This window comes from Peromyscus californicus, unplaced genomic scaffold (genome assembly GCF_007827085.1).
Source record: "Peromyscus californicus insignis strain IS unplaced genomic scaffold, ASM782708v3 Scaffold_18__1_contigs__length_77618521, whole genome shotgun sequence".
Classification (NCBI taxonomy): Eukaryota; Metazoa; Chordata; class Mammalia; order Rodentia; family Cricetidae; genus Peromyscus; species Peromyscus californicus.
The window spans coordinates 68583183-68609240 of record NW_026294480.1 but is presented as its reverse complement, the minus strand read 5'-3'; the positions used below and the strand labels follow the sequence as shown (position 1 = coordinate 68609240).

General features: G+C 43.3%; 1 long non-coding RNA gene across 1 annotated transcript; it reads right to left on the bottom strand.

Annotated features, from left to right (window-relative positions):
- Nucleotides 1-1477: 1477 nt before the first annotated feature.
- Nucleotides 1478-25201, bottom strand: LOC128113749 (uncharacterized). Its single transcript, XR_008219619.1, has 3 exons — nt 24702-25201; nt 20926-22596; nt 1478-4472 (listed from the first exon to the last, which is right to left on the bottom strand). It is a non-coding gene; the product is annotated as an uncharacterized LOC128113749 (long non-coding RNA).
- Between the last annotated feature and the right edge of the window lie 857 nt (nt 25202-26058).

Here is a 26058-nt window from a genome sequence, read left to right as displayed (position 1 = left end):
GAGTTTTTATACTAGTATCCACATTGAGTAGCTCACAACTTCCTGTAACTCCAACTTGGGATCCATTGCCCTTTTCTGGCATCCACAGACACCTCTCGTTCATGTGCACATACCCACGTACAAAGATACACAGGTACACTTAGATAAAAATGAGCCATTAAAGCCCCAGGTGAGGGACATTTTAGAAAACATCTGGTTAATCTTCACAGAACTTAAGACAATAAAAAGGGGGAAGGAGTAGGACATAGAGCTAAGCAGAGACTAAGAAACATGATGATTAAATGTAGAATGGCATTTAGAACAAAACTGCAGGATATAAAGAGCATCTGGGGGCTAATGAGGTGGCTCAGTGGGTAAAGTCCTTGCTGGACAAGCATGGGGACCTGAGTTCAGATCCCAGCACCCACGTGAAAAGCTGTACATAGAAAAAAGTAAGGTGGACAGTAATAGAAAAAGATACCTGTGAGCAGATTGGTGACCACCCCAGTTGTCATCAGATAGCCTTTGTTGTGGGATATTTGTATACTGTGTAAAGATGTATTGCTGTGATTGGTGTGATTGGTGTGATTGGTGTAATAAAAGCTGAATGGCCAATAGCTAGGCAGGAAGTATAGGACAGGCACAGAGAGAGGAAGTGGAAGGATATAGTCGAGGCACAGGGAGATGCCAATGAGACATGGAGGGAGTTGTACATACAGAATGTAAGAAAGGTAAAAAGCCACTAGGCAAAACATAAAGTAATATAAATGAGTTAATTTAAGTTGTAAGAGTTAGTGGGACAAGCCTAAGGTAAGGCTGACCTTTCATAATTAATAAGACATCTCTGTGTTGTTATTTGGGAGCTGGTGGTACAGAGAAAGACTTATTACATGCCTTCATTGAGTAACTGGTGGAAATAGATGTAGAGACCCACAGCCAAGCATTAGGCTGACGATGGGGAATGCTGCTGAAGAGAAGGAGGAAGGATCATAGTAGCCAGGTAGTTCAAGGACATCACGAGAAAACCCACCGAATCAACTAACCTGGCTTATAGGAACTCACTGAGTCTGACTCAACAACCAAGGAGCCTGCATAGGACCAACCTAGGCCCTCTACATATTTGTGACAGTTGTGTAGCTTGGTCTAATTGTTGGACTCCTAACAATCGGAGCAGGTCTGTCCCTAATGCTTTGGCTGGCTCTTGGGAACCTGTTCATCATACTGGGTTGCCTTGCCCAGTCTAAATACAAGGAGAAGTGTTCAGTCTTACTGCAACTTGATATGCCATGCTTTGCTGATACCCATGGGAGGTGTGCCCCTTTCTAAATGGAAATGGTGGAGGAGTGGATTGAGGGGGGAGAGGAGGGAAGGAAAAAAAAGGGGAGGGGAGGGAGAGATGTAAAATAAATTAATAAATATTTAAAATAAATAAATAAATAGAAAAAGATACCTAATTTTGACCTCTGCCTTCACATGCATGTGCGTGCTTATGTGCATGTGTATGTGCATGTGCGCACACCCACCCACCCACATACATACATGTGGAGAGAGAGGGAGTCTTAGTTAGGGTTTTTATTACTGTGAAGAGACACCATGACCACAGCAACTCTTATAAAAGAAAGCATTTAATTGGGGTGGCTTGCTTACAGTTTCAGAGGTTCAGTCCATTATCATGGTAGGGAGCATGACAGCGTGTAGACAGACATGGTGCTGGCTACATCTTAATCAGAAGGCAACAGGAAATGGACTGTGGCATTGGAGGTGGCTTGTGTGTATATGAGAACTCAAAGTTCACACCCACAGTGACACATTTCCTCCAACAAGACCATACCTACTCCAGCAAAGCCACACCTCCTAATTGTGCCACCCCCTCTAAGCTTATGGGGGCCAATTACATTCAAACTACCACAGAGAGTAATCTAAAGGAAGTATACGTTTAGGCAATAAAATGTATCCACGCAGGGTTCCCTAGATGATATAAATGTACCATCCTGGATAAGATGCTAAAAGAAGTTACATTCCAGGCACATGTAGTTCTCTACTATTTTTACTTTTTTCTGTGTATCTAAGAAACAATTGTAAAATAATCTATTTATCTAAAAGTTTGTTCAGGTTTTGTGTAACAGTTGGACTCCAGGAGTGCACGCAATGCAAGAACAAGCCTCTAAGTCAAATTCCTTAGTATAATGGCATTTGCTCTTTTGGATCAAGATAAAAACATTGGACAATTTAATATAGTTTTCATGAGGCTATACGGATGTGATTTAAAGGAGCATTCTTTGTACTGAAATTAGAGTTCTGATGTTGAAATGTCTTTCTCCCCCAGTGCTAAGCCTATGCATGCATACTGGGTGTCACCCCACCACTGAGGCAACTCCAGCCCCATAAAGTAACCTTTTTTTAAAAATAATGCTAATGGTAGTTTTAATCCTCCTATAAAAGGGACTAGTGGTCCCTGAAAACAGGAAGTGAGAGATTTACATCCCTTAGCGGCAATTCTCAACAACTTTCAGAAATGGGTACTTCTGCCAGGGAGAATAAAAACACAATTGCTTTATGATCTTCTTTTCCTTTAAACATCACATTTTTTAAATCTAGGCTGAAGGTTGGAGCGATGGCTTGGAGTTTAAGAGCAGAAACTGATCTTGCAGAGGGCCCCACATCGGATGGCTCACAAACCCTTGTAAGGGTTCCAGGGAATCTGATTCCCTCTTCTGACCTCTAAGGCACCAGCCATACACATGGTGTACAGATATACATGCAGGAAAACACTCAGGCACATAAAATAAAATAGATCAATGTTTTTTAAAGGGCTCTGAAAGAAGAGAAACAGTGATGTGCAGACAAAGTAGCACTGTATTTGTACTGAGTATTGTTCTATGCTAGAGATCCAAACACTGGACCTCATGCATGCTGGGCAAGCAGTCTGCCACTGTGTACAGTTCAGGCCTCTCAGTCTCTTCTTATTCTATTGATCTGCTTCTATGTTTGTACAGAAAAAAATATTAAATACTTCCCCTTTCACATTATGAGTCTATGGATATAACTAATACATTTTCAATACAAGTAATTAAAAAAGAATTTGGTATGAGTTGAAAATTTAAGCCAGGGAGTGGTGGGGCACATCTTTAATCCCAGCACTTAGGAGGCAGAGACAGGTAGAATATCTCTGAGTTTGAGGCCGGCCTGGTTTACAGAGTGAGTTTCAGAACAGCCAGGACTACACAGAGAAAACCTGTATCAAAACAACAACAAAAAATGGACTTGTAAGTAAAAATAGTTTTAATTCTCCTGAATGAAGGAGCTACTTAAAAACCAAAATGTTACAGTATCTTTCACAATTTTACTATCAGTAATGGGATTACCAATAGTGTTAACTACTTATCCAGAAACTGGGACTTCTCTTATTTACGGACAAGCTTACACTTGACATCTGCATTTTAGTATCCTTTGGGGTTGATGCTGGACATCCTACATGGCTGGCTTCTTTGTACATCTACTGTTTGGGTTTTGTTGTTTCAATTTGGACAGTTTCACTCTGTAGCCCAAACTAGTTTGGCAGTCACTGTGTCATGCAGGCGGCTCTGAATTGGCAGCAGCCTGTTGTTTCTGCTTCCCCGGGGTTGGGATTTACAGGGCTGAGTCATCATGTCCAGTTTCTCTGCTGGATGTGAGAGTTATTAGCTGTGATGCTGTTGGCTCACCCATCCCAGGCCAGTTCTGTGCATCTTTGCATTCTCAGTATAAGGACGAGCTTCTTGGGGCGGCCTTCTTTGGACATGACAACGACTTGTTTCAACTCCTGTTATCCATGTGGACTAAAGAAACCAGAAACTGGGTTTTTCTAATGCTACATCTCAAGGATTTAGTCAATAGCCTCATTTTCAGCAAGGCCAAAAGAAGTTGTTATTACTATTACTTATTTGGAAAGTATCTTAAAATTTCAGCAAAGTTGTATGCATAATATGAAGGCCATTCAAAAAATTTTGTTGACTGATCTGATGGTAAATTGCCTACAAACTGCTTTCACTCACTAATATTTTAGTGCGATTGCTAACAGACAAGGATTTTTCTTTTTCTTTTTTGATAAACCACGGATACCTGGTTTCCATCTAAGTTTAAGCCATATCCAGTTTTTGCCAATTGTCTCGGTAATGTTCTTTGCAGGTCTGGTATAGAATTGAATTTAGTTCTCATGTTTCCTGTCTTGAATGATCTGTTCTTGATTCTCAGGGCTTTAGCCATTTTTGAAGACTCTATACTGACTGTAGGATGATCTTCACATTAGATTTACTGGATGTTTCCTTGTGAGTTTGTTCAAGTTCCTCAGTGGGGAGGATTACTGCACGAATGACAGTGTGCTGTTCTCATTTCGTCCTAGTAGCTGGCACACGATGGCTGGTGATATTCGCTTCAATCTCTTGGTTAAGACAGTGTGTTTGTCTCTTCAAAAGCATTCTATTCTTAGGTCACGAGTAACTATACAGAGGTACCTAGAAATAACAGAAATATTTTGACTCTTTTTATCAATAAGTTGACTTGTTTATATCCTGTGGACTCATTCTCTGAGTCATTATCACTTTTATTTTCATGTGCAACAGTACCAGATGTATCCACCTTCTGCAAGCTGACTTCTGTGACCTTGGATGTGTTCAGTGTACTGAGGCATACAATGAGGTCTATCTTAGTCCATTGTGCTGCTACTAAAAAACATGGCAGCATGGAAAATGTGTAAAGAGCATAAATTGATTGCTCATTGTTGTGGATGCTGGAACTCTAAGATCAGTAACTTGGTGTCTGAGTGAGTCCTAGGTATCCATTTCTGAAACAATGGTCTTACTGCTGTCCCCTCACATGGTAAAAAAGCAGAAGGGGAAAAAAGCCCACTTCATTTAGTTAAGGCCTCATCTGTGGGAATGGGACTCTCGTGACTCAGTCATCTTCTGAAGGCCCCACTTCTTAATGCTGTCATGCAGGGTCTTAGGTTCCACACCTGGCTCACCTGTGTCCCCGACAACAGGGTCAGCCGCGGTGTGCTGCCCAGATGGGGTGCAGAGCCCCTCTCCCTCCTTTGTGCTGCAGCTGGTCAGGGACAGGGCTAATTCTCTCACTCTCATGACCCCAGAGCCAGATGCCAGGCAGTGGTGGCACACACCTTTAATTCTAGCCCTCGGGAGGCAGAGAGCCATCTGGATCTCTGTGAATTCAAAGCCACCTTGGATTACATGAGATTGACTCAGTCTAGGAGAGAAACAGAGGCAGGCAGTGGTGTCACACAGCTTGGTTTTCTTCACATGCCCAAGGCCTAGAAACTGTGAGCAGTGCTTGGTATGATGATGTCTGACTGTCTTAGGCCAGAGGCACCTAGTGGCTCATGGCCTCTTGTTTGGAGGGGAGGTAGGGAAGCCATCTCTACCCTCTGCTGATCAGGCCTGGAAACTCTGGGAATTTTTTCCATCTCACTGTTCTTTCACGTGTGTATTGTGGTTTCTGATTTTGTATTTTTATGGTTTTTTTATGTGAATGTGTGTGTGTGTGTGTGTGTGTGTGTGTGTGTGTGTGTGTGTGTGTATTTGTGTATGTCCTTGTGCTTTTTCTTTTTTTTAATTTTTTTTAATCGCCTGTTTCTTTTCTAAGGAGATAGAGAAAAAGAAGGCAAGGAGTTTGTTGAGTTGGGAGGTGGACAGGATTTGAGAGGAGATAGGGTGGGGAAGAGGGAACCATGATCAAAATGTATTGTATGAAGAAAATTATTTTCAATTTAAAATTGTTCAAAAAATGTCAAATGTAAGCAAATCGCTGTGGGGGTGGTCTTGGCTAATGCTTCAGTGTCTGTGTAGGTTGTTCTTGGTTGTTTTTGCTCTTTTACTCTTTGTCTTTGGTCTTTTGGGGGGCCCACCAACCAGCTCCCAAATAAATCACACACGGAGGCTTATTCTTAATTATAAATACCTGGCCTTCGCTTGGCTTATTTCTAGCAAGCTTTCCTTAACTTAAATTATCTTGTCTACCTTTTGCCTCTGGGCTTTTTCCTTTTCTTATTTTTGTGTATCTTACCTTCACTCTTACTCCATGGCTGGCTGGGTGGCTGGGTGGCTGGCCCCTAGCATCCTCCTCTCATTCTCTTGCTCTTTCCTTGCTCTTTCTTCATCTCCTCCCAGATTTCTCCTTCTATATCTTCTCTCTACCTACCAGCCCCACTTTTCCTTTCTCCTGCCTTGCTATTGGCTGTTTAGCTCTTTATCAGACCATCAGGTGTTTTAGACAGGCAAAGTAACGCAGCTTCACAGAGTTAAACAAATGCAGCATAAAAAAATGCAACACAACTTTGCATCATTAAACAAATGTTCCACAGCACAAACAAATGTAATACATCTTAAAATAACATTCTACAATAGATGGCCATTGTTGAATGAATATATAAAGAATAAGTAGTACATGTACATCATGGAGCTGTAGTTAGCCATAAGCAAGAATGAGATCATATTGAGTAAGACAGGCATGTCTTACAAAAACACACATTATATATTTTCTCTCATATTTGGTAACTTTGCTGCATGGGGTGGGATGAAAGTAAAAGGGGATTGTTAAGAATGTGGAAGTGTAGTTGGAAGTTTTCCTGTGTCCTGCCCAGCCCCACAGCCGCTCAGACCCAAATAAACACACAGAGGCTTATATTATTTTCAAACTATGGCCATGGCAGGCTTCTTGCTAGCTAGCTCTTATATCTTAAATTAACCATTTCTGTAAATCTGTACCTTGCCACGTGGCTTGTGGCCTACTGGTACTTTTGCATCTTGCTTCTCCTGGTGGTGGCTAGCAGCATCTGCCCCACTCTCCTTTCTTCTCTCCTGTCTCTCTTGGATTTTCCCACCTGGCTCCATCCTGCCCTGCCATAGGCCAATGTAGCTTTATTTATCAACCAATCAGAGCAACACATATTCAAGCATACAGAAAGACCTCCCACAGCACTTCCCCTTTTCTATCTAGTCAAAAAGGAAGGCTTTAACTTCAACATAGTAAAATTACATACAACAAAACAATTATCAAGCAAGAATCATAGTTACAATACCCTGTCCATTTATATTTGGCAAATTCAAAGGAAATGTTCTATTTGTCCTTTATTTGTGAGTCCAAGGTTTCATATCTAACTTATCTTTTATCATGACTAAGGAAAACTATAACTATCTAATATTTAACATCAAAGACCTCAGAAGATATAATATTACCTAAGTAAACAGAAAATACATTGTAAGCAACTTCCAAAAATCTAAAATGACAGAGACAGCTGGCTGCCTAGATAATCACCCCAAGTTCTTCTGCAACATTGGGGCATCCATCTTCAGCGCATAGGTCTAGAGTTTCTCAGTCATTTTTCTCTGTCCTGTAGAATGTCTGGCAGTTTCTTCTGTGAAGCAGGAACCTAAAGGACCATCTCGCCTTGCAAAGTTCAGTGGTCACCTTCCTATGGGTCCTTCATGTCCAATTTATACAACATACTGACAATCACTTGACACAAAGGCACTTTTTTTCATAGTGGCTAACTTTTGCCACAAAGAAAGCAAACTCCATAATGAGTTTATTCAATGCCCATCATCCTCTTTGAAGTAATTGGTGCTGCCAGCAGCAGATGTGTCTCATTGTCCAAAAAGTGTAAGGTTTTAAAACATTTTAAATGCCATACTCTGTAGGTCTTTGAAGTGTTTGAAGATTACCTACCTAATTGAAATATATCTATGTATACATAGAAAACTTAACTAACATGACTGTAAGTTTGATTATCATAGATGATTAATTATTAATCGGTATTTCTTAATTATACATTACAATTTTAAATGAGCTACATAAACATAATACCTTAAACAGGAGTAGAAATATACATACAGTATAACAAAATTAACTTTAAATTTTCATCAATAAACCAAAATCCATATCAATGCAAAACAAGTTGTTCTTTAAAAGTAGATTCAATAATCTACCTTTTCATCCCATCATATCCATATCCTCCTTTCTTCTTTAGAAAGAGATTGCATTTATAATCAACCCTCTTGAAATAAAAATAAACATTTATAAACAATTTTTTGGGAATTGGGGCATAGCTTTTTATACTACATCCTGCTGATTGAGGGCTGGCAATCTTATGGGGATCCTGAGAAAATTAAGAATTATGGTCAAGTCCTGAGAAGTCAAGCTATAACCTTTGTTGATAGGTACCACTTGTTAAGGTTCAGGAGGTCTGGCTTGGTCTAAACTGATCCATCTTAACCTGTAACAAATCCAAAGGTTCTCATCTTCTGTGGAAACAAAAGAAGAACCTCTTTCCAAAGCTACATATCCTTAGACATGAATTTTGAACTCAAGATAATTTTAAAATACATATTGGTTTAACTGAGTAGCCTTTACAATCAAATGTCTTTCTGCAGTTAAAAATCCCAGAGACAACACAATCCAGATTCTCTGTGTAATATCTATCTTTATGTGGCTTATTTTTTTATATTATTTTTACTGCCTCTTTAAAGACTTTATTTTTTAAAACTATTTTTTATATAACTGTATATATTCCCTTTTCTCTCTCTTCCAAGCCTATGTACATTTTTACACACATTGTAAACTGTTTAGGGTTTATCCCATCTGAATCTGTCTTATTGTGAATATATTGCTTTAAACTGCAATGTGGCTAGGACAGAAGCAGCAGCCTTGGCCACTAACTCCTCCCATCTCAGGTTCCCAATATGGCAGAGGTAATTTACCACCAGCTCTGGGAGCCATGCTGTCCACAACTCTGGGAGACCATGGGTCTGTTCCTCTATCAAGGAGTGTGTAGCCCAGAAACCTCTTTATTTTACTTATTTATTTTTTTTATCTTTATTAGCAAGAGCTATATCCACCAAGCACCATGCTGCATGGCTTGGAGATGCCTTGGAGAGGAATCTGCCATGCTGCACGCAAGCTCGTACACTGCAAACCTGCCATACTGTGGTTCAAGTCTGCATGCCATGGCATCTCTGTACCTTGGTGTCTCTATATCTCTATATCTCATGTCTGGCCCACATGAGACATGAAGTAGAAAGCTGGTTTTGGCTGCATTATTGTGTGTTTAGAAGCCCTTTTTAAACTCTTTTAGGCCTTATGGAAATTCAAGAGCTCCATGTTGGTACGCTAAATGTAGTTGGAAGTTTTTCTGTGTCTTGCCCAGCCACACAGTCCCTCAGCTGCTTATGAAATAATCATTCAGAAGCTTATATTAATTATAACTGCTTGGCCATTAGCTCAGGCTTATTACTGACTAGCTCTTACATTTAAATTAACCCATAATTGTTATTTATGTTTAGCCACATGACTTGGTACCTTTTCTCAGTTCTGCCTTGTCAACTTGCTTCCTCTGTGTCTAGCTGATGACTCCTGACCCAACCCTTCCTCTTCCCAGAATTCTCCTTGTCTGCTTGTCCCATTTATACTTCCTGTCTGGCTACTGGTTAATCAACATTTTATTTATCAACCAGTCAGAGCAACACATATTCACAGTATACAGAAAGACATCCCACAGTGTGGAAGGATAAATAATTTTTAAAGGGGGATATGAAGTTTGAGGGAGGAAAGATGTGGAGAGTGGATCTCAGATGAGTTAGGGGAAGAAGTAAGGAGTAAATATGAGAAAAATACATTGTATTTAATAAAAATGTTGTATTTTTAAAAATGAAAGAAAAGAGAGAAAGGAGGTAAGAAAAGGTAATGGGTGATAATTATCACAGTGTATTACTTGTATGTGTACAGACATCATAATGAAATCTCATACTTTGTATAGTCAGTATTTTCTTTTTGTTTCTTTTTCTTTTCTTTTCTTTTTTTTTTTTTGAGACAGGGTTTCTCTGTGTAGCTTTGTGCCTTTCCTGGAACTCACTCTGTAGCCCAGGCTGGCCTCGAACTTACAAAGATCCACCTGCTGGGATTAAAGGCGTGCGACACCACCACCCGGCTTATTTTCTTTTAGGAAACAAGGCTGGACAACACTCAGTGTCCCCTGCTGCACCTTTTGGAATGCTGAAGGCACCTTCCATCTTGTTGAGTATATGGGGAGCAATGTGACTGATTGTGCCAACCAGTAAGAGCTAGAGGTGAGAACAGAAATACTGTGTGTCCCTACAGCCTCAAATTTGAAAGACTATTTTCATTTTTATATGTGCTTTTAAGTATACTTAATTTTTAAAAATGCTTTATGTGTATGAGTGTTTTGTCTGCGTGAATGTGTGTGTGTACCACATATGTGCCTAGTGCCCATGGAGACCAGAAAACGACACTGGTACTGGAATTACAGGCAGTTGTAAGCCACCACAGGGGAACTGGAAACCAAACTTGGGTCCTCCCTAAGAGCAGGAAGCGCTCTTAACTGCTGAGCCATCTTTCCAGCACTTAAATTGTGCTCAAAATGGATATAGAATGCTTTTATTAAATACTTTCAGCTATCCCGGAAATGGAAGAGAGTTATTAAACAAGTTGCCCGAGACGCTTTCATTGAAAAGCCAGTGCTTTGTTTTTATTTATTTATTTTTGGTTGTGAACAAGAGTTGATATGATGCGTTAGCTAAAAGAATCTAACCTGAGTAGAATCCACTCGATAATTTAAAGACAGTGAAAAAATAGGATGCTGTTAGCAGGACAGTGCCATCGTTCTGGTCAGGTAGACAGGAAACTCCTCCAACTGCACATTCCACTTCCATCTCCAGCACTTATTTCACTCTTCCAGACATGATACATATTTCAAGGATATTCTTAAAGACCTTCATTAGTAGTCTTTGTACCTTTAGATGGCTTCTTTCAGATTATGTAGGATCCTGGACAGATGCATGTGTGCATTCAAACAGTGCCCATGTGCACAAACAGAGAGAGAGGTGGGGCAGAAAGGCAGAAAGACACAGAGACAGAAAGAGCAAGATGCATCTTACTTCGAGATATCCAAAAGAAGCACGCTTGTTCATCTCAGAACTTTCTAGAATCTGATTACTTAATAATGCAGAAAAATGGAGTTTTTATGCCTTGCATCCTTATGACCAATTTTTGTTGTTGTTGTCTTGTTTTGGGTTTGTTTTGCTTTTTATTTGTTTATTTTTGTTTTGTTTTTAGCACTTGATAAACAAAATAACAGGAGGGAGGGAGGGAGGGAGAGAGAGAGAGAGAGAGAGAGAGAGAGAGAGAGAGAGAGAGAGAGAGAGAGAGAGAGGAGAGAGAGAGAGAGAGGAGAGAGAGAGGAAGCTAGAAAAATTTATGCCTAAAATCGAAGACGTTGATTACTGTCATTTCGATGATGTGCCTTTTGTACATTTGCAGTGGTTAAGAAAGACTTTATAGTTTGGAGCATGAGCACTTTAAAGTGATTCAAAGTTAGCAAAGAGCCACAAATTTTATAAAGTGCTTCGATTTGTAATAGACTAGAACAGCAGCAGAAAGACTCAACAGAGCTTTTAGGTCTATGCACGGCCTGCAAACGCTGCCATAATCTCCCCAGGTTTCTCTCCCTTTGCACCTGGGGACTTGGAATGGCCTGCACAGAGACTCCAATCATGGCAGTACTGGAGTCTGTTCTCAGAGCTGGGATAAAGCAAAAACCCTGTTCCCACACAGGTGTAGTTTGGGCTAATGCTGGAAACTCCAAGGCAGCCCTCTGTCTCAGGGTTTCTATAGCTGTGGACAGACACCATGGCCACAGCAACTCTTATAAATGAAAACACTGAACTAGGGCTAGCTTACAGTTTCAGAGGTTTAGTTCATTATCATTATGTCAGGAAACAGCTGCAGGCAGACATGGTGCTGGAGAAGGAGCTGAAACAGTTCCACGTTTGGATCCACAGGCAACAGAAGTAAAAACTATGTCATACTGGCCAGAGCTTATAAGACCTCAAAGCCTACCTCTTATAACCGGGCGGTGGTGGCGCACGCCTTTAATCCCAGCACTCGGGAGGCAGAGGCAGGCGGATCTCTGTGAGTTCGAGGCCAGCCTGGACTACCAAGTGAGTTCCAGGAAAGGCGCAAAGCTGCACAGAGAAACCCTGTCTCGAAAAACAAAACAAAACAACAAAAAAAAAATTTCTTTTGGCTTTGCCATTAGTTAAATGTTTGTCCTTTGATTTAAATGTTTAAGCAACAATTAGCCCCATTTTTATAAAACTGGAAAAATTAGATAATCTTTGACATTTAAAATGAACAGCTGATTTAAGTATTTGCTTGTAATATAGAGTTCGACTTTAGTGCATTGAAGATATCTGCCTCTTCATATGGTTTTACGAAGCTGAGACACATCCTGAGTGCTGTGTGACCCCTTGGTGTGATAACTGTAAACAGTACATTTTTCTCTGTAGAATGACAACTGTGGGCCTTAGCTAGTTGTGGGAAAGAGACATCTTCAATCAGAAAAAAGCGAAAGACATAGAAGGTCAAAGACATACCCTATCAGGAATGATTTGCCAGATCTCTAGGATGGAAGGATCTGGTAACGTCACAAATGTCCGTGAAAATTGGCCTTGTGTGGTTGCCCCAACTTGGTGAATCTTTTCTCAGCTGAGGCTGGCGTCCACATGTCCCAACACTTATCTGTGTGCTTTTTGTTATGATGTTGCCCATTCTTTCCATTTAAGGTTCAGAATGAACCACTGTAAAATAAGACCTATGTGGTAACAACATTTAGAAATAATTAAGAAAAAACATGTCACCCTCGATAGTACTCATTATAGAGAAATTAAGATTATTAATATAATTAATCCAAGTACCCACCACCCAAACTTTTAATGCTTCTAAGCATTTCCCCCGTTTAGCTGTCTTGGTTGCATTTCTAGTCCATACCTGTGTTTATGCTTTCTCTATCCTAAACTATAAAGTTAGAGGCTGTTTCACAAGATCTAAGGGTTCAGAGCCACAATAGATAAGGCAGATAAACCAACTCATTATACTTCCTCAGAGACAACAAAGGGAGGGTCATACATCCTTTTAAGGACAAACAACACTCTAAGGAAACAAATTCACTACTCCCATCCCCCACACACTTTTTCCTTCTAATTTATTGCCTCCTTAGATGAACTAATGCATGTGAAGACCCTAGGTCAACTGGACCTTATGACGATCATTACTCTCCCTTTTTTTGCCTGCCCCATTCTTTCCTCAGCCATGGGTATCTCTGTTCTTGTTGAGATACTGTTTTCTCTTGTCAGAAAGACTGGAATGGATGGTGACTTCCACCCCTGTTCAGAAGGAGGTCCCATTGCAAGTATATGTGGGAACCCACACCTGGGGCCACGATCTGTCCGGGTCAGCTCAGGTATTGAGTTTCAGCCAGATTCATTTGTCTCTGCCAAATTCACCTCCTAGTTCATTTGATTAAGGTGAAAGCACCTGGGTGTTTGTAAAATATCTAGGCATTTTATTTTCAGTAAGGAAAATCGAGAGCCGTGAACAGAAATTGTGAAAACTTCACAAACTAATTGGGAACTGTATTTTCTCTTGCTTCCTGGGTAATCAACCCCAAGTAAGGAATTTTAATATTGAGCTAATTGTATATTTTAATCCATACCCCAAACCAAGCAGATATCGTATGAAACTCTTCTACTGTGCCATAAGAACATGGTTTTATATGACGAAATGGATATATCTTTGTGTCTATTTAAACTCTTCATATAATAGATCGAGGGCAGGGGGACCCTCTATTATCAGTGATTTATAAGGGAGCTGTTTCTTTAAAGCTTGGTACTTGGGTTCCTGTCTTTTACATTAAATACAGTGAATGAGTACAGACATTTCACATGCTGGATCTTACTTTGACTCAAGTCCTTCATAAATTGCTAACCTCTTCCATGCTCCTTTCTACTTATCCAAATTCCATTCCTTATTTTTCTACCAGGTATTCAGTAATTTTGGTTTAATGCACTCTCTCGGCTTTTGGACGCCTATTATTGCACTCACCTTAGGCGACCCATATAACACTACAAATGCCTAGTCTCAGTTTGTCTTCATGCATCATGTTTCTAACTCTTACATACTGGTTTCTGAGCCTTGTCAGGATGTTTGTTCATTCAGCATTTACTAGGCATGTGTAACCACAACGTGCAACAGTTTTGCCGGGCACTGAGGTGCGATGGTGAGAAGCCGAGGTAAGACCTGTGGGGTGGATCCACAGGTGGACGTCCGAGTTAGTCAAAGAACGGATGCTGTTTGCCGCATTATACACATGATGCTTTGAGCACTGTAGGCACTGGGGATGCTTTTGAGGAAGAATGAAGATCCCATGTTTGTGGTAAGCAAACTTACGTCTACTGTTAGATTGCTACTTGTTGGCCTGAGTGATTGTGGCACAATCAGGATTTCCTAGTTCCTTAAGTTGCTTTTGAAAAGATTCGGGATATAAATAAATTAAAATAAACTTGAAAATTTCTTCTCTAGGCTTTTAGCACTAAATGCAGGGCCCTAGGAAATGAAATGTTTCACATTTATTTCATGTTATAAACATAAATTTGAAATTTGTGTGAGATCACTAAAATAATCAAAGAATGTCTTAGAAGAAAATGAATGTGCCAAATTGCACAGTAATTTAATCTCAGGCTCATGACTGGTTACCATTTTTAATAGAAATCAATTAAAGGTGTTGTATTAAATAAGAGGAAAACTATATTTAATGTTTTTAAAATGTTAAAACGAATTTTTGCTTCAATATGGTTCAATAGAACCTTCCTAAAATATGAATAAATTATCAGAAACCATATAAAAATTCATAAAACACTCAACACTGAAAGATGATAAAAAGTAAGAGAGAGACTTTGAAAAAAAATGTATGAGGGGCTTACGGTGGAGTTCAGCAGTTAAGCGCTGAACTTGCAGAGGACCTGAGTTCAGTTCTCAGCACCCACGGGAGACCACCCACCAACACCGGTACCTCCAGCAGCCGGGGTTCTGACAGCCTCTCTCACTTCCAAGGGCACTTCACCCACAGTGCCCCTCCCACATACATAGTAAAACAAAATAACATAAAGCTTCTGTAAAAAATGGCTGGGAAACTGGCAACTGATGAACTAGGGCTGAAACAATTGCTCTTTAGCACTCACCCAGAGATGGCTACCGTGGAGGGAACAGTCTGCTCCCTAGAACAAGGCAAGGCTCACAGCTCAGGGTAGAGAGACGAGGGAACATGAGGGTGAATGTTGTGATGAAAGTCGGTCTTTTAAAACTGATTTTATGTGAAGTATCAGCGTCCCTTGCTGTGTATGCTATCGGCCACCATACAACTCCCTGGGCAAATAGGAAGGTCTTCTGTAATTTGACAAAGTGATTCCAGGAAAGCTTGCAGAGGTATGGCTACTCCAGAGGTGTGGGAGGCCAGCTGGGAGACCCTCGGGTACTCTTGAGGAGAGAGGGATAAGAGATTTAGATAGAAGGATAGAGGGAAGAGAAACAGATAGAAACACAGGATAGCCTCGGGAGGGCCTGGATCCTTATCCATTGGCCCCTTCTGTCTTGTCTAAAGGGATATTTATAGGAATGCCAAGGGGTGGATCAAAAGACCTTTCCCCAGCACAGCCAAGTGCAGACCCTTCCAATCACCTAGAAACCATACACATGGTCAAGCCATCCTCTAATGCAGCTCTGCTGGGTAAAGCAAGCTCAGACCTCACTAGGAACCTTTGTGAGCCTCCCTCCACATAGAGCAAAGACTTCCAACTTATGGAATGAATGGGTGTTTCACACACAGCCAACTTCCCAGTCACATTTCACTACCTGAACTGCCAGTGAATCCCCACGCACACTCAGAGAGCTGTTATTCAGGATTGCTATTGTTACTACTGTTTGTTTGTTTATTGTTATACTATCACAGTGTCTCCTTGTGTAGTCTGACTGGCCTCAGAAATCCACCTGCCTCTGCCTTGCCAGTGCTGGGCTTAAAGGTACGCACCAGTATTTTCGTTATTTCTTAATTATAAAAGGAAACAAAGTTTTTCTAGTCATTGAAGGAAAATCTGCACTGTCAATGAAAAAGGCCAAGAAAACAATATCATAAGACAAAGAGAAATAGAGGAGAGCACAGCACTGCCATGCAGGAGACAGACAGACACAGCACTGCCATGCAGGAGACAGACAGACACAGCACTGCCATGCAGGAGACAGACAGACACAGCACTGCCATGCAGGCAGGAGACAGATGACAACTCAGGAACTACAACACATTCATTGCATCAAAGATGGGGTAGAAACAGTGCTTTGCAGTAGGAGGCAAGTCACAGGACGAAGGGAGGTCATGTGTCGCCTGTGTTGTTTTAAATTACTCTTATGAAGGTTTATAATGGAGGTGAAGAAAGTTATGACAAGAGACTGAAATTACGGGCTGGGCAGTGGTGGCACACACCTTTAATCCTAGCACCTGGGAGGCAGAGAGATCTCTGAGTTCCAGGCTAGCCTGGTCTACAGGGAGAGTTGACCACAGGCTTCATTCAGCTGGGCTATCACACAAGGCGGCCCTTTCTGAGGAGTGAAAAGAATGCAGGGTTACCTCTGAAATACAAGTGCCTCTAGCTGTTTGGTTCCATAGTGAGTCTAACAGAAAATTTTCTCAAAATAACAGACTAGGAAAGACAGAATCGGCATGTTGTGCAAGGAGCCCGGGGAAAGCCAGCCAAACCTAACTAAACACTGGCCCTTTAATCTTCAAATTAATCTCAGTCCAGATAGCATGTATCCCAAGTGGTAATAGCTGATAATAATAGTGTTTTAAGTATGTAATTGTTTTAAGTCCATAGAGTTAGCGATTTTTACTACCAGTGAATAGTCGAAGAATGGAGGCTTAGGAAAGCCAGACTTTTCTAAGGCCTCGTGGTCAATGCGGGGTCGATATAAACCCAGCTCAGGACTCTTGGGTTGTGCCACCATGCCACGCCACATTGCTCCCCTCTTCTTCCCCACTTCCCCCGTCCCTAGTCTCCCTACCAGCAGAACAACTGTTCTCTTTGAATTCTTCGAATGATAGCTAATTTTCTGAATATCATGTTCACACACTTCTTTCAACAAATCATGTAACCACCAGGTTAACACAGAGCCCCCCCCCCCCCCCCCCCTGCAGCTGGGATGCTCCCTTTGAGTCTAAACACCATTGTATTCAAGCCAGCAGCATCGGAGGATGCTGACCACGGAGGTAGCCTTCCTTAGCATCGGTTTCTCGCTTGCTTGTGCAGTGGTCCCAGCCCATGCCTCAGAAGGTACTCTGGAGGGATGGAATAGGATAAACCACACAAAGCATGAAGATACTGCCCAACGCTGTACTTTTCTAGATTTCACTAGTTAGTTTAGTTTTCACTCCTCCCATTTTGCTGAGCTGAACCAGTTCTGGCGATTTTGTGATAATGAACGGCTTACCAGTCTAAGTTCAGTTTTGTTAACTGTGTTTAGTGTTTTATTGAATTCAGTGTATATTTTCAAATCTACGAACACTTCTAACACAGAACCATGCTAGTAACCATGGGAAGGATGCTGATTTCCCACTGGTCCAAACAGCCAAGCAGACACATAGACATGGGTGCCCTGCATATTTTCATTCGCTTGTTAATTCGCTCCCCTCCTTGGCCATGAATCCCAGTGAGCTGGGAGGAGTAAGACACTGCCAGGCCAGTGCTGCTGCTCTACCTGTGTCTGGGACAAGGCAGGCAAGGCAAGGTGCCCAAATTGGTGTTGGAGCTTCTTCCCTGTGAAGGCCAGGTGAAGTAAGACCCAGATGGGGGCCTGGAATTCTGTCCATGAAGACTAGGTCTCTCATCACATGTTAACATTTAACAATTAATGTTGTGGATAGGTATAGCAGAATGAGCCAACAATGCTGTGGATGAATGGAAGAGGATCTTGAGCGATTTACTGAAGGAAAACAAACAGGCATGTAAGTGTGTGTGAGTGTGTGTTTGTATGAGTGTGTGTGTATGTGTGTGTGTGAGTGTGTGGTGTGTGTGTGTGGTGTGTGTGTGGTATGTGTGTGTCTGAGTGTGTGTGGTATGTGTGTGTGAGTGTGTGTGTGTGGTGTGTGTGTATGTGTGTGTGAGTGTGTGTGGTATGTGTGTGGTATGTGTGTGTGTGTTTATGTGTGTGTGTGAGTGTGTGTGTGTGGTGTGTGTGTGTGGTATGTGTGTGTGTGTGATGTGTGTGTGTGTATGTGTGTGTGACTGTGTGTGTGGTGTGTGTGTGAGTGTGTATGTGTGTGTGTGATATGTGTGTGTGAGTGGTGTGTGTGTGTGTGTGTGTGGTATTTGTGTGGTGTGTGTGTGTGTGTGGTATGTGTGTGGTGTGTGTGTGTGTGTGTGTGGTATGTGTGTGGTGTGTGTGTGTGTGTGTGGTATGTGTGTGGTGTGTGTGTGTGTGTGTGGTGGGGCGGGTGTAAAGTTTCAAAACCACTGTTCAGCATTTATTCTGTCACGGGGTGAGAAGCACCAGTGTGTTAGCTGCAAATGTGATTTTGGGCAGCGTTCCACCTTTTCCTTGGAGAGGTTCAGGGCCAGAAACCCACTATCCTTGTGCCTGCTTGTAGAAGAGAAGAAAAAAGGGGCTTGATAAAAGTGCTCCGTCTGCCGGCACAGTGTAATCACTTAATACCTTGTTCCAATTGAAACCATAACCTGGTCGCATTCTCATGCTGGGGCACCTTCCTCCACTGGATCTGTCGGTGGCTTGTGTAGTCACTGATATTTCCAAGGGAAGCCTTTTGATTATCAAAATGGAAATTAATTTCATAGACTTGGGACCGAATTGGGGAAAGGAGTTAATTGTCATCTGCTGCTGAATCCTGAAAGTGTTACTTAAGGTAAATAAGCTTGGCCTGCAAGCATGGGCCTTGGTGAGGGCTGGGCCTGGGGAACAGAGGTGGCTAGAGACGAGGAAACAGAAAAGATTCTCTTACTGGAGAAAAAGACAACCTCAAGGACATAATCAGAGAGCACATTTTCAATATAATTCTTGATTCTTATAATTGTCGAGGTGAACCAGCTGTCTCCTAAAGAAAGTTATAAAATTACCAAAGGGACTGATTCACCAACTTCAACAGCTGAACGGGAAATTCAAGCTCTTTGTAGACTCACGGAATTCTTATAGATAACACCATTCCTGAGAACTTCATTTCCTCCAACTAAAAGTAACACTGTTGGAGAAGTTCAGGTAGCATTTGGTGCCCTTAAATTACTGTAAGAGACAACCTTTTTATCCATGCAGAGGAAAAGCTACATGAAGGAGGAGCAATACCAATCACGAAGAAGTGAATTCCGCAGCATGGACTTCTTGCCTAAATTAGGGGCTTGTAATATTTGCTCTGAAAACATCTGAAAAGCTGCAGACCGTATTGACTCCTCGCAGCATGCAAGACCCACGGACTGTTTGGACTAGATGGCATGTGGATCTTGTCTGAGTTGTTCTTAGATGAAATAGGGCTCATGGGGATGGTGCCTCTCAAGGTCACTAGATGTTTAGAAGAGGACTTGGGATTCCGGATTCGAATTCTCTCATGTTCAACTTAGTGACCCTGTGCTTTCCAAGGTGTTTAGGAAAGTGGTTACTTGTATCTAAAGAGTGAATGTCAGAGTGCTGTGGCCATTGCTGTGTTTGGGGTTAGGAATGTCCTCAGTACCGTGGAATGGTTCTTAAACACTCCCTTTATATACAAGTAGATGCGTGTAAAGATACTGAGGTCTTCCTTGTCTATGCTGTGTGTACACAGACTCAGAGAGTAATGGGATGAGAGGTCTAGTTAGGGAGTCCCTGCTAACACAGAGAGAATGATTGGTATTAATCACATAAAAATATAAGAAAATGTTAACTTTTTAGTATTATTGCCTTATCATTTTACATAATAGAAAAATTCACTGAAGTAAACTTTTTAAAACTTCCTAACTTTCAAAGTGTGGCTTTTATTTAGTCAAAGCTTTTAAATTAACAAAACTGGGGTCTCTGGAAGATAAAAGGTTGTGTAGCTCATCAGTAATATTCTGATTTGCATACCAACATAGTGGACATTATGAAGAGAAGGGAATTAAATTATATTTAGAATTGCTTATCTCTAGTGAATCAAAACATTTCATTACCATAAATATTGTATATATGTATACATATATTTAAAATCCCCTACTTCTAATTCAGTTTTGTTAAAAATTGTGGTCTATTTACTTCTAAAAAGAACTTTAAACAGAGAAATTTTATTATTTTCAGGGAAAATATTTTGACCATGGAAATATTTTTGAACTGATGAATTTGCTAGCAATCAAATGGTTCCGATTCGTGTGTCAGACACAAACAAGCACAGCAAAAGGCTAATAGATAGGTGCTGTTAGGAGGGAGTTTTAAGATTGCCATCTGAGACACTGCAGTGAAGGGCCTCCTGAGGTGGGGCTGTGGCATCTGCCTGGGCTTGGGGGCAGTCCCACTCAGAGAAACCCAGGCTAGGTCCTCAGCCGCCCTGTGGAGGCATGGCTACCTCCTCTGGAGACTCTTTTGTTTTGAAATAGCAGTGGCACGCACAAATCGCTCTCAAAGAACTCCCCGACTTCCTCCCCCACTCCATAGAAGGGAATAGATGTTGCTTTGACTTTAAATTTTGTCTGTAGGGCTGGCTTCTGGAAGCGGGGTCGCTGTAGAATTCCTGTTCTGGAAGGTGTGATCCTCTGGAGGGCTGTGATCCACTCACCGAGGCTGGGGACTTCCTGCCTGCCTGCGTGTCTATCTGTCTGTCGTCTGTCTGGATGTGACCTGACTTTCTAGGCCCAGGGCATGACTCAATGTACAATTTCCTCCAAGTCCACCAACCTCATTCAGGAGCTTCAAGGTTCAGCTTCTGGGAGCTTAATTGGGACTACTTACTTCCAGGGAATTCGGATCTGAGGCCAAAGGGATACAAGGCCTGTAGCTCCGACAACCACCTACCCACCCTCCTTCCAAGGACAGTCACCTCACCGCTTCCTAGAAGTTCTGCCAACTTCACTCTGGTCGCTTTCTGGGCCAGCTCTCTTATGACAGCCCAGGAGGAAAAAGAAAAATCGCCTGGGTGCTGGACAGGCAGGCTTGGTGTAGAGGAGAGTGTGCCTATGTCCGCCAGTGAGCTTCAGTTCCCTCCGTTCCCGCTCTCAGCCCACAGCGCACTCAGACTGTTGAAACCTCGGAAAAAATAAGTGCCAAGTTCCACCTCCAAGTTCCACATTCTCGTGTCCTCTGGAGGACTCACGTGGACTCATTTATTTTTTCCCTTTTCTTTTTTTATCTTTCAGCCTTGCTTTCCCCCTTCTGTTTGGACACGTGCACCCGCATTTGTTAACCCCTTTCTCTCAATACCTCGTCCTCACTTCTTTTCTGCACTTCCAAACCGGGGCTGGTGGTTTTCTGGACTGTCCTCCAATGATTAGAGCACACCTCCCCAGTCCGCTTCCTCTGACCCACTAGGACCCGGGGCTCTAAATCCCAGTCCGGAAAAGGAGTCCCCTGGTCTCCCCGCACTCCTCCAGGGCTTCCCCTGACTAGGGCGGATGGAATCAGGAAACCAACGTCTGGGCCATGGCCACAGCGATCAGCCAAGGAAAAACTGTACCAAGCCCTACCCAGATCTTTGTGCTCTTTTAGAGACCTAGTCCTTTTGCATCTGAACTTTACATTTCCCTTCTATTATGAATACCCAAAAAACCAGGCAGGCAAGAAGAGAAGGACCCCGAGGGAAAAAGGAACAAGAGACATCCAGATTATGTATTTATTTTATGTAAAGAAACGTTACATATGTAATTTTAGATTTTCCTCCAAATTAGAGTTCTGAGGCTTTAGAAAACCTATTTTTAACACCTTCTTCTCTCCTATGGTCTTGATTGCCTAAATTGCTTCTAATTGGGTGGCACACATTACTGGAAACGAAGGACGCATGACAAGCAGCCTTCATTCTTAGGCAGATTTAGATAATGTGTCCAGATGAATATCTTATCTGATAAGAGAAACTAGAACACCAGCCACTGCGGCTGTTTTCTTAGGGCCTTGAGCAAGAGGGGGACAATCACAGAGTCCTGTAAACCCACACATTTTAAAGGGTGCACCTACGGTATAGAGTGTCAGGGTTCTCCCCCCCACACACACACACCTCTAATGTGGCACACAAAGGAGACAGGCTCGTGTTCTGGTTGGTTCTGAAACAGCTTTCCATCCTCTTAGCAAGCGTGAACGTTTTTGTTTGTTTGTTTGTTGGTAAACCACTTAAGAATATATGCTTTATCCCTTTGCTCAAGGCTTCGCGGGCCCTGGGAGCTGCTGATGCGAGCGTGCTAGCTCCGACTGCAGTCTGCAGCGAGCAAAGTTCATTGCCACACAGAAGGGAGCTTTTCAGAAGCTTTAACCAGCTGCTGGGGGGTTTCTGGGGGCGAGAGTTTCTTGGACCACTGACAGGTGTGATCCCAACTTGAGTCTGCTGAGGGCAAGCGTCGGGTGAGGGCTGTTTGCCCCTAAGAAGCTTGCGGGTTGCGGGCTGGATCACCTAGCCGACTGACGGACCTCCGAAGTTGCTGGAAGCTGGTTTGCACCAACCATTCAACAAAGGGCATGGGAACTCATCTTACTGTCTCGGCAAACTGCACTTTCGTTGTTTCATCCTCTCTGAAATAACGCAGGCAACAGATTATAAATAAAGTTATTCTTTTTAGGCCAGAGGAAATACGCCTGAGTCAATCTCCTTTTGTGTGTCAACTTTACAGGCGCCGGTTTTTTGTTTTTTGTTTTGTTTTTTTTCTTCTTGCAATTCTTTGAGACTCTCACCCCTCAATGATACGGGAAGCACCCTCAGGCCACTTTAAATGGTGTCACAGGAGAGAGTCCTAGGTGAAACAGGAACACCCTGGAGGAAATGTGTCTGTCAGTGTCGATCAAAGGGAATCTTCTCCGGGGCTGCCGCTGCGGAGAGGGGTGCAGGCAGCGGCCTGGAAGGTGGAGGATCAGCTCCACGCTCCGCTATGCCCATGCTGTACCCCTCAACATAAGGACACCTCCATGTCTGCGAAGCTAACGCTTCTGCTGCGATAAAGGCCCACCACTATGTACCTTCGCATTTTGCTCTGCCCCTTAGAACGCATCATTTGCTCACAGAAGGAGATTTAGGCAGAAGGAAACCCTCAGTGGTGGCAGCCCCAATAGGTTCCAGCAACAGACGTGCGCCTCGCCCCTGGCCTTGGTAGGTCACCACACACTGACAAAATTATCAGACTGTTTTTGGAAGGTCTCTTCTTGTACATTTGGCCCTCTACTCGCCCCTTGACGGGAAAGAAGTGGACCGAAGAAAGGCGTATCACGGATAAAGAGGGTGGGGATGGAGACAGAGGGTCAGTAAACTCCCTCGGATTTAGGCAAAGCCTTTCTGAGGAGCTTGTTACAAGCTGAGGGGCTGGCTACCTTGGTACTTCTACTTTAAAAAAGAAATGTAACTGGTGAGTCAAACTCGCTGTTTGGAAAGACAAGAACCCCCCCACAGTTGTTAGGACAGGAAATCCATAGTAAAACAGTATCAGGTAGAACCAGTGTCCCAGCAACACCGAGCACTTCAGAACGGGGGCTTCCTAAGCCTTTCCTTTTTAGAAAGAGAAAGAGAAAGGAGTGGAGAGAGAGAGAGACGGGGGAGAGGGGAGAGCGAAGGGGAGAAGGGAAGAAGAGGGGGTATTTAGCAAGTTAAGAGGTTAAATATTTGAACAGATTCGTAAATATATAGACAGCCCTTGCAATTTGGGGTGTGTAATAATGCCTTTTGTGGCGCTGTCTGGCTGGGAGGCTGAGCGGAGGACCCTGCCTTCTTCCCTGGGCAGCCAACTGGAAAGCTCCTGGGTTCACAAAACAAAACCAGCTCCCCTCTTTTGGAGAAGGAGAAAAATATTGTCTCTTCTTTCAAAAATAAGAAGGGGAAAAAAATAAACCAAGAGAAAGCATAGCAAATGAAAGCCTTATTTCTTAGGAATTTTTTTTCCAGAATCATTTCAGAAAGCTATCTTCAGGCTGAAGTCATTTCGAAGTATTGTTTGAGCAAATATGTTCCAGCACTCAATTATCTAGGATGCATCAATTATTTCTTTGAATCCAACTCACTTTTGCAACAAGAGTATATTGGTGTGGGTATTAGAAACACTTGGAGCTCTAACGTGTTTTGTAGCTGAGTAGGGTGGGTTTCTTTTTCTGACAATTGTACTGAGCGCTGCTGATGGCATCTGTCCTCTGCCTGTGCCCATGGGCGGAGGACACAGGCTGTGGGTGTGTCCAGCCCGCAGACGCGCGTGCGTGCGTGTGTATGTGTGTGTTGTATACACGTATTCTCTAGTGTGTGCCTCAAATGGAGCCATTTTTCCCCTTTCGGCGCCCTGTGTATATTAGTATTATGCAAATAAAATCATTCTGCTTGAGTATATTTTGGAGGGGGAGGGGATGAACCGTTTTAATTCTGCTCTAGTATTTCCTCTGCGATCTTTTCACTGTGTGTTAATTCGTGTGAATGCCTTTTCTGAGGTGTGTGTGTATGTGTGTGTGTGTGTGTGTGTGTGTGTGTGTGTGTGTGCTTGTGTGTGGGGGAAGAGTGTGGGCTTGTCAGTGGGTGTGTGCCTCTGCGTGTGTGTGCCCAGAGCAGCCCCTGTTCTCCTCGGGTGTCCTGTCTGTCTCTGCCCGCGTGTTTTGTGTTCTTGATGTGATTATGTGCGTTATTTACATACGTGCGCCTATTCTCTTACCTTCGTGTATCGCCTTTCTCCACAGTCCACACATTTCACATATATTCTTTTATCTTTTGGCAAAGTGCCTTTTTTGTTCCTCGAAGAATATTTATTGATGTGATAATCTGAAATGAAAAGTGGTCTCCCATGAAGGAGATGGAAGAGAAAGGAGCGTTCATCTTTCTTAATAGACGGGGCAGTGCCAGTTGACTGGATCACAGGGTTTCTCTGCACTTTCTGCGTGTGAGTCTGCGTGTTGGGGTGGGGGCGGGGACGGCCGCGGGAGGACAGAGAAAGAGTCCCGAAGCAGAACAAAGATAGGACACCGCGCCTCCTTGCGGCCCGACTGCATACTGCATCCACCCGGCGGGCCCGACTTTAGAAATCAGAATTCAGAGATTTCCCCGTTAAACCATTCAGGGGCCGCCTCTCAGACCCAGCCCCCGGGCCTCGGCCAATCGCCGGGCGCCATGCAAATCACCCCTTCCGTCTCCCAAACCCGAGTCCGGTTTAGCGGCAGCTCCCGCCGCCCCGCCCCGGCTTAGTCCTTCCCTTCCCCTCCCCCTTCCCCTCCGCCTCCACCCGAGCAGCTGCTTGGGAAGAGGGCAGTGCTGGGTGCTTCATGCATATGCAGACGGATCCACCCTCCCCCTGCAGCCCCCTCCTCCCACCTCCCCCTCCCGCCCCCTCCTTCCGCCTAGCCCTGCCCGGCTCCCCAGCCCCCACCCCACCGCCCACTAGTGTCTCCCCGCCCGGTCCCGGCGCCTTAGACGTGCAGCTCCCAGCTCTGGTCCAGGCAGCTGCTTCCCACAAGGATGCCCAGGCGCGCCAGAGGAGCCCGCGAGGGAGAGGGAGGAAACCTCCGCCTTTGAAATCCTCTCGAAGGTCAAGTTTGGGCCTTGCGGTGCACGAGCCAGAGGCGTTGAACACGCTCTGCAGGGTCTGCAGGAAGGTGGTGCATGCAGCCTGGTTTTGCCTCGGCTTTCACCCACTAAATATCAGATTAAATTTCTCTGAAACACACTAAGTACCAGCCACGTCCAGAGTCAGGGTGATGATAGATGGTTCTGCGTGCCCACAGCTACAGTGTGTATTTGTCTTGCACATCAACGTTCCTTAAGCCACAAAAGCGCTGGAGAGGAGATCAAAGGACATTATATCTTCTTAAGAGCAGGAAGGGTGGCAAGTGGCGCTATGGGGGGCGAGCAGTGGCGAGCAGTGGGACCTGCTCGAGGTGGGTAGTTAAATGGCAGCTCCAGAAACGTGATCTGGGACCCACGTCAAGGAAAAAAAAATAATTCTGTGAGAAGGCCAATTTGTTACTATTATGTATACTCAAGACTTCGACCTCCGCCCTTCCGAGACACCCGAAAAT